Raw genomic sequence first — 12,105 nt, forward strand, 5'->3', positions numbered from 1 at the left:
TGTGGGATAGAAGTACTGCAGTAGTTTCTGTTGGATGTTATACTGTAGGTCTTTTGTCGCTAATAGAAAGTGTGATCAATCTTTTTTCTTTTTTTAATGATTACTTGCAGTCTAATTACTAAGTCTCTGCACTGTTTTGGAAGCATCAGCCTTTGTGTAAAAACAGACAAGTCTGGTGAGTCCACCAATACATTGCTCTCTTTATTCAATAAAATGATGGTCACTCAGCCTGAAAAAATCCACTTTGTTGTAATTTATTAGACTGGAATTTTCTGCCAGGACATTATTTGTTAAATTCAAAGAAATATTCCTTTATTTCTAAAACACAGCACAATTCAGAACAAAGGTAAAACCTCAGGAAAAATCAGTATGGAAAAGTCCTTTATCTTAACATGTTAGTACATTGGGTCCTGTTTTTATGGACTTATTTCAGAGTGCAGGCAGCTTTTTTTAGTTTGTGTTGTAGCCAAGCCACTAGGAGGCGATGTTGTACCTGCGGTGATAGGCAGGATTCCCTTTAAATGCCTACTTCCGACTAGTAGAAGAGCGCCTTTCAATTGTTTGGTATGCAGATGGTTGTTTGTCGCTGGGAGAACGATTTTTGTTGATTTTTGGACGTGTGCCTTAGATGTTTTTGTACTCTAAGCTGAACGACTTGTAGATACTGAATGAATTCCACTACATAGTGCACTTAATAGGAGATACCTTGAGTTTCTTATACTCGTTATTTTGGGCTGGATGAGGGTAAATGCTGAACGAGCTGCACAATATATTGCACGTGAGGGTTGACGATCTATGGTACGTCATTTTGTTGTGAAAAATCAAGTGTATCTTTGTTCGCACTAATTTGCTACCCTTTTATATAAGTGTTAAGAGCCTTTCCTTCTTTTAGGAAGTGTGTGGGGATTATAGCCCTTCAACGATGTATATGTGCGATCAGCTAAACGTTGTAAAGGTATCTACATTTAACTTTTATTGTGTGGCTAGGATAGCTAGCATTTTAATATTGATGGTAATAAATGTATACATGGTTTTTATTTGAAATTGCATTGTTTGTGGTTTTTCTTGTTATTGTTAATTGCCCTGTTTAAAAAAGAGGGTTGAATTGTATAACCCGGGTTGACAAATTGTTTGTTTGTTTAATGTTGTTGTATTTTTTTTTTTTTTTTTTTTTTTTTTTTTTTTTTTTTTTTTTAGTTTCTCAGTCCAGCTCAACTGATCATTGTTTTCCCACCTTCATTTATTTTTTTGTATTTTGTTTTGTGAAGTATTCTTTGGTTTTGTGAATTATTATATTTTGAGTGTTGCCCATGACTTGTGTTTTTTTTTTTTTGTGTATTTTTATTTGACAATTCTGTTGTGCTCTTGCGAAGCTTTGACCTATAGTCTTGCTCAGTGTGATTACCGAAGAGGGGTATATTCACTTCCATATGCACAAGTGTGGGGTGTCAAGAGTGTCTACATTTTTTCTTTTACGTACGAGTCAGTGTGCTGTGTAAGCCGATTGTAATTTCTTTTTTTGTTATTGTAGTGTTTGGTATGATTTTTGGAAGTGTTGTCATCCTCTAAACTTGTGTATTTCCAGCTCATATGAGCATCGCTTTTCAGCTTGTGAGCAAACTCAGATACGAACAATCTATTGTATTTAATAAAGGGAACTGTGATTTATTGTAATTCTGCCTGGAGTACATTCATTTAATTGGACAGCCGTGCGGGACCCCCTTATTTGTGACCTTGGGATCTCCTACCCAGAGAAAATTGGAGTGGCGTAGTCATAGATAGTTCCAACAAAGATAAATTGAATCGCCCCATCATAGTGTAATCAAAATGAAGGGCAAAAGATGAACATTAGGTTTATAATTGATACCTGAATCTGTAAACTTTAAAACTTTATCTTTGTATTTTATCAAAGCAAGCAAATGTTTGCATTTTCCATTTAAGGGTTTTTCATGGACACATTGATGGCAAAAAAGAGTGTTTAGGTGTGTTCGACTTAACGCAGCGCTGCGCAGCTCGATCAAATTCTGACTTGAAGCAGTGCATTCTGGTTATAAATTTTGTCCGACTTGAGGCAGCGCCGACGCCTCGTGACTGTCACGTGTGGCATCAAAGTACCGCGATAGCAATTCGAGAGCAGCGACTGACTCAGCCGGTGCAGTTTCTTCAGAGCGGCTGCAGGAGCTGTTTCACGATCGGCCAGATTCACTGCATGACAACGATCACGTGTGTTTTGGGTTTATTCTAACATCCTCAAGTCCGATAATGCTGACAAATCTGTGTTTTTAGTACAATAAAAGTGTTTTTACTGTAGTCGCAATGTTATATTGAGTCAGATCTATCATAAAACACTGATAAAAGCATAAATAACCCCACTTTATTAGTATTTAAATAGTATATGTTTATGTTGATCATTATTCTTGTTCAGATGCGCTGTATTAAGCAGCATATGAAACGTGTTTCTGTTGCTCATGAAAACGCTTTTGAAAAGTCGGTGTATTTGATAAATGTGATGTGTGAGAGTTGTATTATTATTCCTTACCTGAAGGTGGTGCTCTCCTTGTTAAGATATGCTGGCGTACCCTGTAAGAGAGGGGGATAGAAAAAGAGAGATAAAAGTGTTGAGTAGCATGCAACCTGGTCTCCGTGTGTCTTTGTACTAAAGTTAATCCACAAAACATCACATGGTGTCAGAAGAAAACTATGGATCAGTTAAAACCTCCTAACAGTTTGGATTTTGAAGGAAAACTGGCGAACGTGGATTCAAAAGTTTGATCTGTATCTCATTGCAACGGGCATTGCAGAAAAGAGTGACAAGGTAAAATGTGCGACATTTCTTCACGTGGCGGGAGATGACGCCATAAAGGTATTTAATACCATGGACTTTGATGATGATGTGGATGATTTTGAAGTGCTCAAAGAAAAGTTTAGAGAATACTGTGAGCCAAGAAAGAATATTACATATCTGAGGCATATGTTTTTCACGAGAGCACAGGGACCGAACGAAACCATCGATGCATACGTGACTGACTTAAAAAATAAGGCAAAAGATTGTGAGTTTGGAAGATTAAATGATGACTTGATTAAAGATCGCATTGTCTGTGGTGTTAACAATGACACTGTGAGAGCTAGACTTCTCAGAGAAACAGATCTGAACCTAGCTAAGGCTGTGGATATTTGTCGTGCAAACGAAATAACGCAAAGCCACTTGAAAGTGCTGCATGAAGAAGCAGAAGTGGCAGTGAACAAAATCACGAAGACAAAGTCGGCCAGACAAGTGAATATCAAGCACACAAGGAAAGAGAAAGATGAGTGCACAAGATGTGGGTATGTACATGAGCCAAGGAAGTGTCCGGCATATGGGAAAATTTGTAATGAGTGCTCGAGGAAGAATCATTTTAGCCGCATGTGCAAAACTCCGCAGAAAAAGGACAAACAAACAAGATTTGAGAAAAAAGTACATGAGATAGAACAACAAGATGCTGAATTATTTATTGGTACCATTGAAATTGAACAAAGTGAGGAAAAAGCTAGCAAATGGCTTCCACAAATGTATACAGTCTCTACAATGGAAAGTGAAACCAAGAAATGGACACAAGAATTCAGCATAAACAATAGTCTACTTACCTTTAAGCTAGATACAGGAGCAGAGTGCAATGTGTTGTCATTTAAAGATTTTGAGAAAACTTCTAACAAGACAACAACTTTAAAGAAGTCAAACTGCACTTTAGTTACATATTCTGGCCACACGATGGAGACAAAGGGTAAAGTATGGCTTAAGTGTGGATACAAAGACACTGAGTTTGATCTGGAATTTCAAATTGTAGAAGAAGATTCACCAGCAATTCTGGGAAGAGAAGCATGCTCAAAACTTGGATTGATTAAAAGAGTGTACAAAGTAGAAAACAAAAATCAAACTGACATTCTGAGTGAATATCAAGACGTGTTTACTGGTTTAGGATGTGTACCAGGACTGCATCACATACAGCTAAACCCAGATGTTGCTCCAGTCATTCATGCACCACGAAAAGTACCCATAGCTCTAAAAGAGAAGGTCAGAATGGAACTGAAACGAATGGAAGATCTTGGAGTTATTGTGAAGCAAACTGAGCCTACTGATTGGGTCAATAGTATGGTTACAGTATTGAAGCCAGAGAAACTCAGGATCTGCATCGATCCACAAGATCTTAACAAAGCCATCAAGAGAGAACATTATCCGTTGCGTACAATTGAAGAAATTGTAGCGGAGATGCCAAATGCTAAAGTGTTCTCAGTACTTGATGCCAATCATGGATTTTGGCAAGTACAGTTGGATGAAGTGAGCTCTAAACTATGTACATTCAACACTCCTTTTGGAAGATACCGGTTTTTGAGACTTCCATTTGGCATTGTGTCAGCTCCAGAAGTATTTCAAAAGTGCATTGCACAAAGACTGGAAGGCTTAGATGGAGTCGTGAACATAGTGGATGATATTCTGGTGTGGGGTGAAGACATGGAACAACACGACAAGAGACTAAGAAAGCTGTTGAACAGAATCAGAGACATTAATCTAAAATTGAACAAAACCAAGTGCAAGATCAGGATGACTGAAGTCAGCTATGTAGGACACATACTGACGGCAAGGATTGAAGCCAGACAACGGAAAAGTCAGAGCAATACAGAACATGCCAGAGCCACAGGACAAAGCTGCACTGATGAGATTCTTAGGACTGCTTCAATATCTGTCCAAGTTCATTCCGAACATGTCAGACTTAAGTGCGCCATTGAGGAAACTGCTGGAAGGAGATGTAGCATGGCATTGGGAGACAGAACAACAGAAGAGCTTTGAAAGACTGAAGTCACTTGTGAGTAACACTCCAGTGTTAAAGTATTTTGATGTCAACAAAGAGATAATGCTGTCAGTGGACGCAAGCGCTGAAGGTCTTGGAGCAGTGTTACTGCAAGAAGGACATCCGGTAGCATTCGGCTCAAGGTCTCTTACTGAGTGTCAGAAAAGATACGCCCAAATAGAAAAAGAACTCTTAGCAATTGTCTATGGCTGCGAGAAGTTCCATCAGTATGTCTATGGAAAAACAGTACAAGTGGAGACGGATCATAAGCCCTTGGAGACCGTTTTCAAAAAATCTCTCCAAAAAGCTCCTCCGAGACTGCAAAGAATGCTGATGAGATTACAGCTGTATGATATACGGGTCAGTTACAAGCCTGGAAAGGAATTGTACATAGCAGATACCCTGAGTCGAGCGTACTTAAAAGAACAAGTGGAATCACTACTGGAAGATGAGTTACAAGTTCATACACTGTCAGTGTGTTTGCCAATCTCCAAGGAAAAGTAGGAAACATTCAGAACAGCAACAATACAAGATGCAGAACTGCAACAAGTCGTGAATGTAGTTCAGTCAGGGTGGCCTGATGACATAAGAGAAGTTCCAGCAGACATAAGAAAGTACTGGACTTACAGAGAAGAACTTACCTGTTCTGATGGATTACTCTTCAAGAATTGGAGAATCGTAGTTCCACAAAGCTTGAGAGCAGACATGCTTCAAAGAATTCATGAGTCACATCTTGGTATTGTCAAGTGCAAAGAGAGGGCAAGAGATGTGATGTTTTGGCCCGGCATGGCAAAGCAAATTGAGGATGTTGTGTTGAAGTGTGCTATCTGTAATACTTTCAGACGGAGTAACACCAAAGAGCCACTCATCTGTCATGACATACCAGACAGAGCATGGGCGAAAGTCGGTGTTGACTTGTTCCACTTCAATCAAGAGGAATACTTGATGTGTGTGGATTACTTTTCAAAGTTTCCGGAGATTGCTAAACTCACACAAACAACGAGCAAACATGTGGTGACAGCTCTTAAGTCAATCTTTGCGAGACATGGAATCCCGGAGGAAGTGGTGTCGGATAATGGTCCACAATTTTCAAGTGCCGAATTCAGGGCATTTACAGAAAGCTGGGAGTTTGGACATACCACATCTAGTCCTGGATTTCCTCAGGCAAATGGACAAAGTGAAAGAGCAATCCAGACAGTCAAGAACCTGTTAAAGAAAGCACAAGAGAGCCAGAGAGATCCTTATATTGCTTTATTGGAGTACAGAAATGCTCCTATGGATGGTGTGAAACTGTCTCCTGCACAGATGCTTATGGGTCGAAGATTGAAAACAAAATTGCCTACATCAACAAAGCTGTTGAGACCACAACTGTACAGAAATGTACATAAAGACATTAAGGACAGACAGCTTAAACAAAAGTTACTTTGACTGTGGAGCAAAACAGTTACCACCTATTGCAACTGGAGAAAAAGTGAGGGTGAAAGTCAAGAACAACTGGCAACCAGCAATTGTGTTAAGGTCGCATGAAAAACCAAGATCGTTTGTGATTCAAAGGCCTGACGGAAACGTCTTCAGAAGAAATCGGAGAGACTTGCTGAAAACCAGAGAAGTGACATTTTCGAAACCAAGCTCTGTCGAGTTGGATGAGTGTTCTTCAGACAACAGCGAGTTTGCAGAGAGTAATACTTCGGTGCAATCACCTGCACTGTCACCAGTGAAAAGACCTGTGACACCAGTTGCGGACATGGAAGTTCAGGTCAAAAGGTCAAGATGGGGAAGACTGATTAAGCCACCAAAGCTCTATTCTCCATAAAGACTTTAAAGAGGAGTTAAAAAAAAAAAAAAAAAAAGATGTTTATAGTTAATAGGTTGTGGCACCAAGAGTAAGTTAAGGGAGTGGGTACTTGAGAAAATAATTATAATAGTAAATGTGTAGTTGTTATTCTGTAAGGGAATTTATTTCTTAAGAGGGGAGATGTGATGTGTGAGAGTTGTATTATTATTCCTTACCTGAAGGTGGTGCTCTCCTTGTTAAGATATGCTGGCGTACCCTGTAAGAGAGGGGGATAGAAAAAGAGAGATAAAAGTGTTGAGTAGCATGCAACCTGGTCTCCGTGTGTCTTTGTACTAAAGTTAATCCACAAAACATCACAATAAATATTGCATTTAATTCACTTCTTCTGTGATAGAGCATGCAAACACCGCGAGAATGTCACTAACGAGAGTACAAAGGTGTGTTCGACTTCATCTACGGCTACAGACGGAGATCAACGAGATTAGCCGAGAGCAGTCGGGGGCGGAGTTGAAAACAGAGGCGTCAAGACGGACACTTTTTACTCTCCTTAGTGAAGCTCTCGCGGTGTTTGCATGCTCTATCACGGAAGAAGTGAATTTAATGCAATATTTATCAAATACACCGACTTTTTAAAAGCGTTTTCATGAACAACAGAAACGCGTTTCATATACTGCTTAATACAGCGCCATCTGAACAAGAATAATGATCAGCATAAACATATACTGTTTAAATACTAATAAAGTGGGGTTATTTATGCTTTTATCAGTGTTTTATGATAAATCTGACTCAATATAACATTACGACTACAGTAAAAGACTTTTATTGTTCTAAAAACACAGATTTGTCAGCATTATCGGACTTGAGGATGTTAGTATAAACCCAAAACACACGTTATCGCTGTCATGCGGTGAATCTGGCCGATCGTGAAACAGCTCCTGCAGCCGCTCTGAAGAAACTGTGCCGGCTGAGTCAGTCGCTGCTCTCGAATCAGTATCGCGGTACTTTGATGCCACACGTGACAGTCACGAGGCGTCGGCGCTGCCTCAAGTCGGACAAAATTTGTAACCGGCATGCACTGCTTCAAGTCAGAATTTGATCGAGCTGCGCAGCGCTGCCTTAAGTCAAACACACCTTATGGTTGGATATGGAACTATATAAAGAGCAGCATGTCAAACAATTGGGATCAGTCACAACACTTACTTGGGTTTAGGAGTTGCTGTTTTTAGAGCTCACCTTTCCAGACACCATCTACAAACTTTGGATTACACTTTCTGTGGATTCTCTATAGTAGTGTTGGGTTCGAGTCCAAGGAAACACTACTGTTTGTCAGTATCTTAACATTGATTTAACCAAGGGGTGCCCAAAATCGGTCCTGGAGGGCCGGTGTCCTACAGAGTTTAGCTCTAACCCCAATTAGACACACCTGAACCAGCTAATCAAGCTCTTACTAGGCATACTAGAAACCCCCTGGCAGGTGTGTTGAGGCAAGTTGGAGCTAAACCAAGGATCAAGGCCAAGTTTGGGCAACACTGTTTTTAATCTTTACAACTGCACAGCAAAATCACTGGTGTAAAATTTGCAGGGACGGTGTAAAATTAACAGTGTTGACATTTTTTAACACTACATGGTAATAAAATAACACTGCTGTTGTTATTTGTAAGACAGTGTCGGTGTGAAATTGAAGTGTATTTTCACATTTCACCCAAAGTGGCGTAAAAAGCCACGCCTCCACTTAACGCTAGACCAACAGTCTGTGTCCGCCATTTTCTTTTACTCGAGGCCGAAGACGAAGGCGAAGAAAAAGCGGGTAAATCACATTCTTACACGATAAAACTTAGCAAAATTAAATCGTTATCTTTATATCTAGTAAGTTCCATGTGAGTAGATGTCGTGGACACCTTTGATCAATTTGTTCCTTTGTAAAGATAAATCGGAGCCACGTTTGTACTAATTTGATACCTCAGATCATATTTGCTCGATGTAAAATTAACGTTAGGTTACTAACGGGAATTAATTATGTGTCCATGATTTACATAAAATGAAGGAGTGTATTAATAAATTGTGAATTCATAAAACAAATTCCTAAATCGTGGCCACGTCAATTAGGTATCCCTCTTTACATTGCGCCTTCTAACTTACACGTTAAAAGCACACAGTTGTTCATGAGGATAACACGGAAGTCATTGTTTGTAACTAAAACACTGAATTGTATAAAAAGATAAAATATCAAGGACACCAGGAGAATTTACAGGGGTTAGAGGCCTAATAGGCGGATGAATCCATGACGCACCCTTAAGCACACCTAGAAGTGCCGCGCAGGCGCCATCTCACATATTATTTTTAAGGATGCAGCGCGGGCAGGCATCTCTCAACTGGTGTGCGACTTCTGTGAATTCATTAAAGAAGGTAATTTTTTTTTCAAATGTAGAGTAATTTTAAGTTTATTATAACAGTATTATTTTCTTTGAAATAAATGATTATTATTCATATTAAGTAGTCATACATTTATCCATTAAACAGTGTATTATAAATGGACTTGATCCTGAATAATATTGATCACACTTTTTTTGCATATAGTAATGTTAACAAATCTTTGTACAGTATTTTTCTATACATTTGACTTTAATTCTATCCTACTGATCTGAATAGTTATTTACTTAAACATATTGTATTAGATTTTTTTATGCATTACTTGCATTTGAAAATAATATCAAATGATTAAATTGTTGTCATTTTCAGTATGTTTGAACATGAAATCGAATTGTATTTTCTACTTCTAAGCTTCAGCAAAGTTCAACTTGCCGCATGGAGCCAATGTGGTTCTTAAAGACTCTGCAGGAGTTGATGTTGATGCTGATATTTTTGATGAGCTTGTGAGAACATCTAAGGTGTCCTTCAAAATTTTGGATTGTGATACAGCAGGTAAGAAACTCATGACCTGCTGCCATGTTCAAAAATGTATAATCTAGTTTGCATTCTCAAGCATCTTTCTTCACAATGCATGATGCTAGCATCTGTTTTTGTAATGTTCATGTTGTCTTGTGTGCTGAATGTGATTCTAAGTTAATGTTCCACAAGCTAAGACCGATTTCTCTGAGCCGTCATGCCCCGAGTCGTCATTTTCATCAGTAGAATCAGAAAGTTCAGATTCCACAGTGATTCCCCGATCTTCAAAGGCACGCAAAAAGCGATTCTTAGAAGAACCTTCTGACTGCAATGTATCAAAGTTATTTGTGAGTTATTTTTCCTCTCTTGCTTAAGTTTTATACTTAAATGATATAATTTGATACCGTACCAATAATCTTACCAACAATAGTATATCAAAGACTGGTTAATTTGCATTCAGCCTTTTTTTGTAATATATATGTATATACAGCTAGTTCATGCAGCGCTGCACTCAAAACCAGGAGGCTCTGATATATTGAAGGAGTACGAACAAACAAAGAGTCTGTCTGACAAGACACGAAGGAAGCTGGTAAACATCCTTGTGGCTGATATGGTAGAGAAGTATGGGTAAGTGACCCCCCAAAAAAAGTCTATATTGCACTGGTATTTGAACAGTTACGTTTTCTATGAAACTTCTTGTTTTTTTTCATGCTGTGGTGTAGGAGGATTCCACCAGTCAGTATCCGTGTAAGCTATGCTCTTGGAATCATTACTCTGTTCCCCAATTTGAAGGATAAGTTCTCACCGACTGGTTATGTAAGTAAATACAGTACATAGACAATACACTCTCTTTATTTCAGCACATATCTGATGTCTAGTCAATCAAATTATTTATTATACTGAGATACGTTTAAGTGTAGTTATTCTGCAGACGCTTTTATCCAAAGCAACGTAAAAATGGGCAGATGATTTATCTCAGATTTTTTGGCATTATCTGCACATTCTTCTAGAAAAATCTGCAGAATTCTGTGGAAGTATTGTAAACCTTGTCAAATGTGTCGAGCTTAGAATACTGTTATTGGTAGCTGTGAGTATCATAAAATAATTATAAATATTTATAATTATAAATTATATTTATAAATAATTATAAATGTATGCGATACTGCCTGGGCCTGATACATTGATGACTTATAGATACTAAATGTTTGACAGGAACAGTTCTACGATCCACGCAGTGGTCAGGGTTACATTGCCTACAGACTGAAAACTGTTCAGCGCAACTCTGTAAGTAACTTGAGGGGGGCATCAAAGGTGGTTTACCAAGATGGTCCTAAGACTTTGCGTGAGACCTCTTCAACAACTGAGCAGCTGTCAGGTGATGAATGCACAGAAGCTGTATCCATGATGAAGCATTCAACGGACGCACCAGTTATTAAGGATAAAATGAAGACAACATTCAAGTATAGGCAGAATTTGATACATGATCCAAACAAATCTCCACTCATCCTTGATTACTTTCCCCCGATTTTTGGATACACCAGGCTTGGTAATAAATATTAAAAGTTTGATTTTGATGTTAATTGTATATTTAATTGTAATGTTTGTTATTGACTTGACTTTTCTGTGTGATAGATTGACAGAGACTTTACTATGCTTTTTGGAGAGGACATTTCAAGCAAGTTTATTGCAAAATGGCCAACATTCTACAAGCCAAGAATAATTGCTGACTGCAAAAACCTGCATCATGGTGCACATGTGGATGACCTTTTGTCTGCTCTGGAGGAGTCTGATTATGGTAAGTATAAATGTTGTTTTTTGTTTGTTTGTTTGGTTTTTTTTAAGCTGGTATAAGGTTTAACTGAATGCTCTATCCTTCTAGGATGGGACAGTTATGTGGCTGCTATTCTCTTGCTCCTTCATCTCTTGCCTCCAACTGTAAAAGGAAGGAAGACTGGGAAAATCAGTGCAACAGAAGCAGCTGATCATGTTGTAAAGTTCATGAAGGTAAAATAAAGTTCTTGTTAGATTTACTCATTTAGTCTTGACAGCAGTTGGTGTAATCTGTGTATCTGCATAGTCATCATATACAGGTTCCAAAATATAGAACTGAGCAGAAAACTTAAAATCTCTTCACATCTCACATTAAAATCTTACTACATCTACAATTCAAGGGTGAAACAATGTTTTCATAAACGCATTACAATACGATTTCATTTTTTACGGATGCTATGTAATACACCGAACAATACTTGCACTGCGTTTGTTAATTTTGGTTAATGTACATTAATACCTTTTTAAAAAATATTTGTTTGTGTTCGTTTCTCATATGTCACACACCTGAGGATGAGACTTTTATTTGTGAATTTGAACTTGAAAAATCTGTCAGCTGTTATATAAAAGAAACACTGTTTAAAATCTCTCATCATGTCTCATCAGGTGGGGACAAGCATCAAGGCATTTCTTGAGCGAGTTGGATCTACACAGCCCTTCCTCCTCTGTGTTGGAGAAAAGAGGAGTAGCATTCAGAAGTTTTACATCATCCTGGACCAGAAGGCCATTCCCTGCATGATGCAGACAGCTGTTGCAGCCTTTGATGAA

General features: G+C 38.4%; 1 long non-coding RNA gene across 1 annotated transcript; it reads left to right on the forward strand.

Annotated features, from left to right (window-relative positions):
* Positions 1–492: 492 nt before the first annotated feature.
* Positions 493–1,192, forward strand: LOC127176485 (uncharacterized). Its single transcript, XR_007829104.1, has 2 exons — positions 493–798; positions 893–1,192. It is a non-coding gene; the product is annotated as an uncharacterized LOC127176485 (long non-coding RNA).
* Positions 1,193–12,105: the final 10,913 nt, after the last annotated feature.

This window comes from Labeo rohita, chromosome 14 (assembly GCF_022985175.1).
Source record: "Labeo rohita strain BAU-BD-2019 chromosome 14, IGBB_LRoh.1.0, whole genome shotgun sequence".
NCBI classification, from domain to species: domain Eukaryota; kingdom Metazoa; phylum Chordata; class Actinopteri; order Cypriniformes; family Cyprinidae; genus Labeo; species Labeo rohita.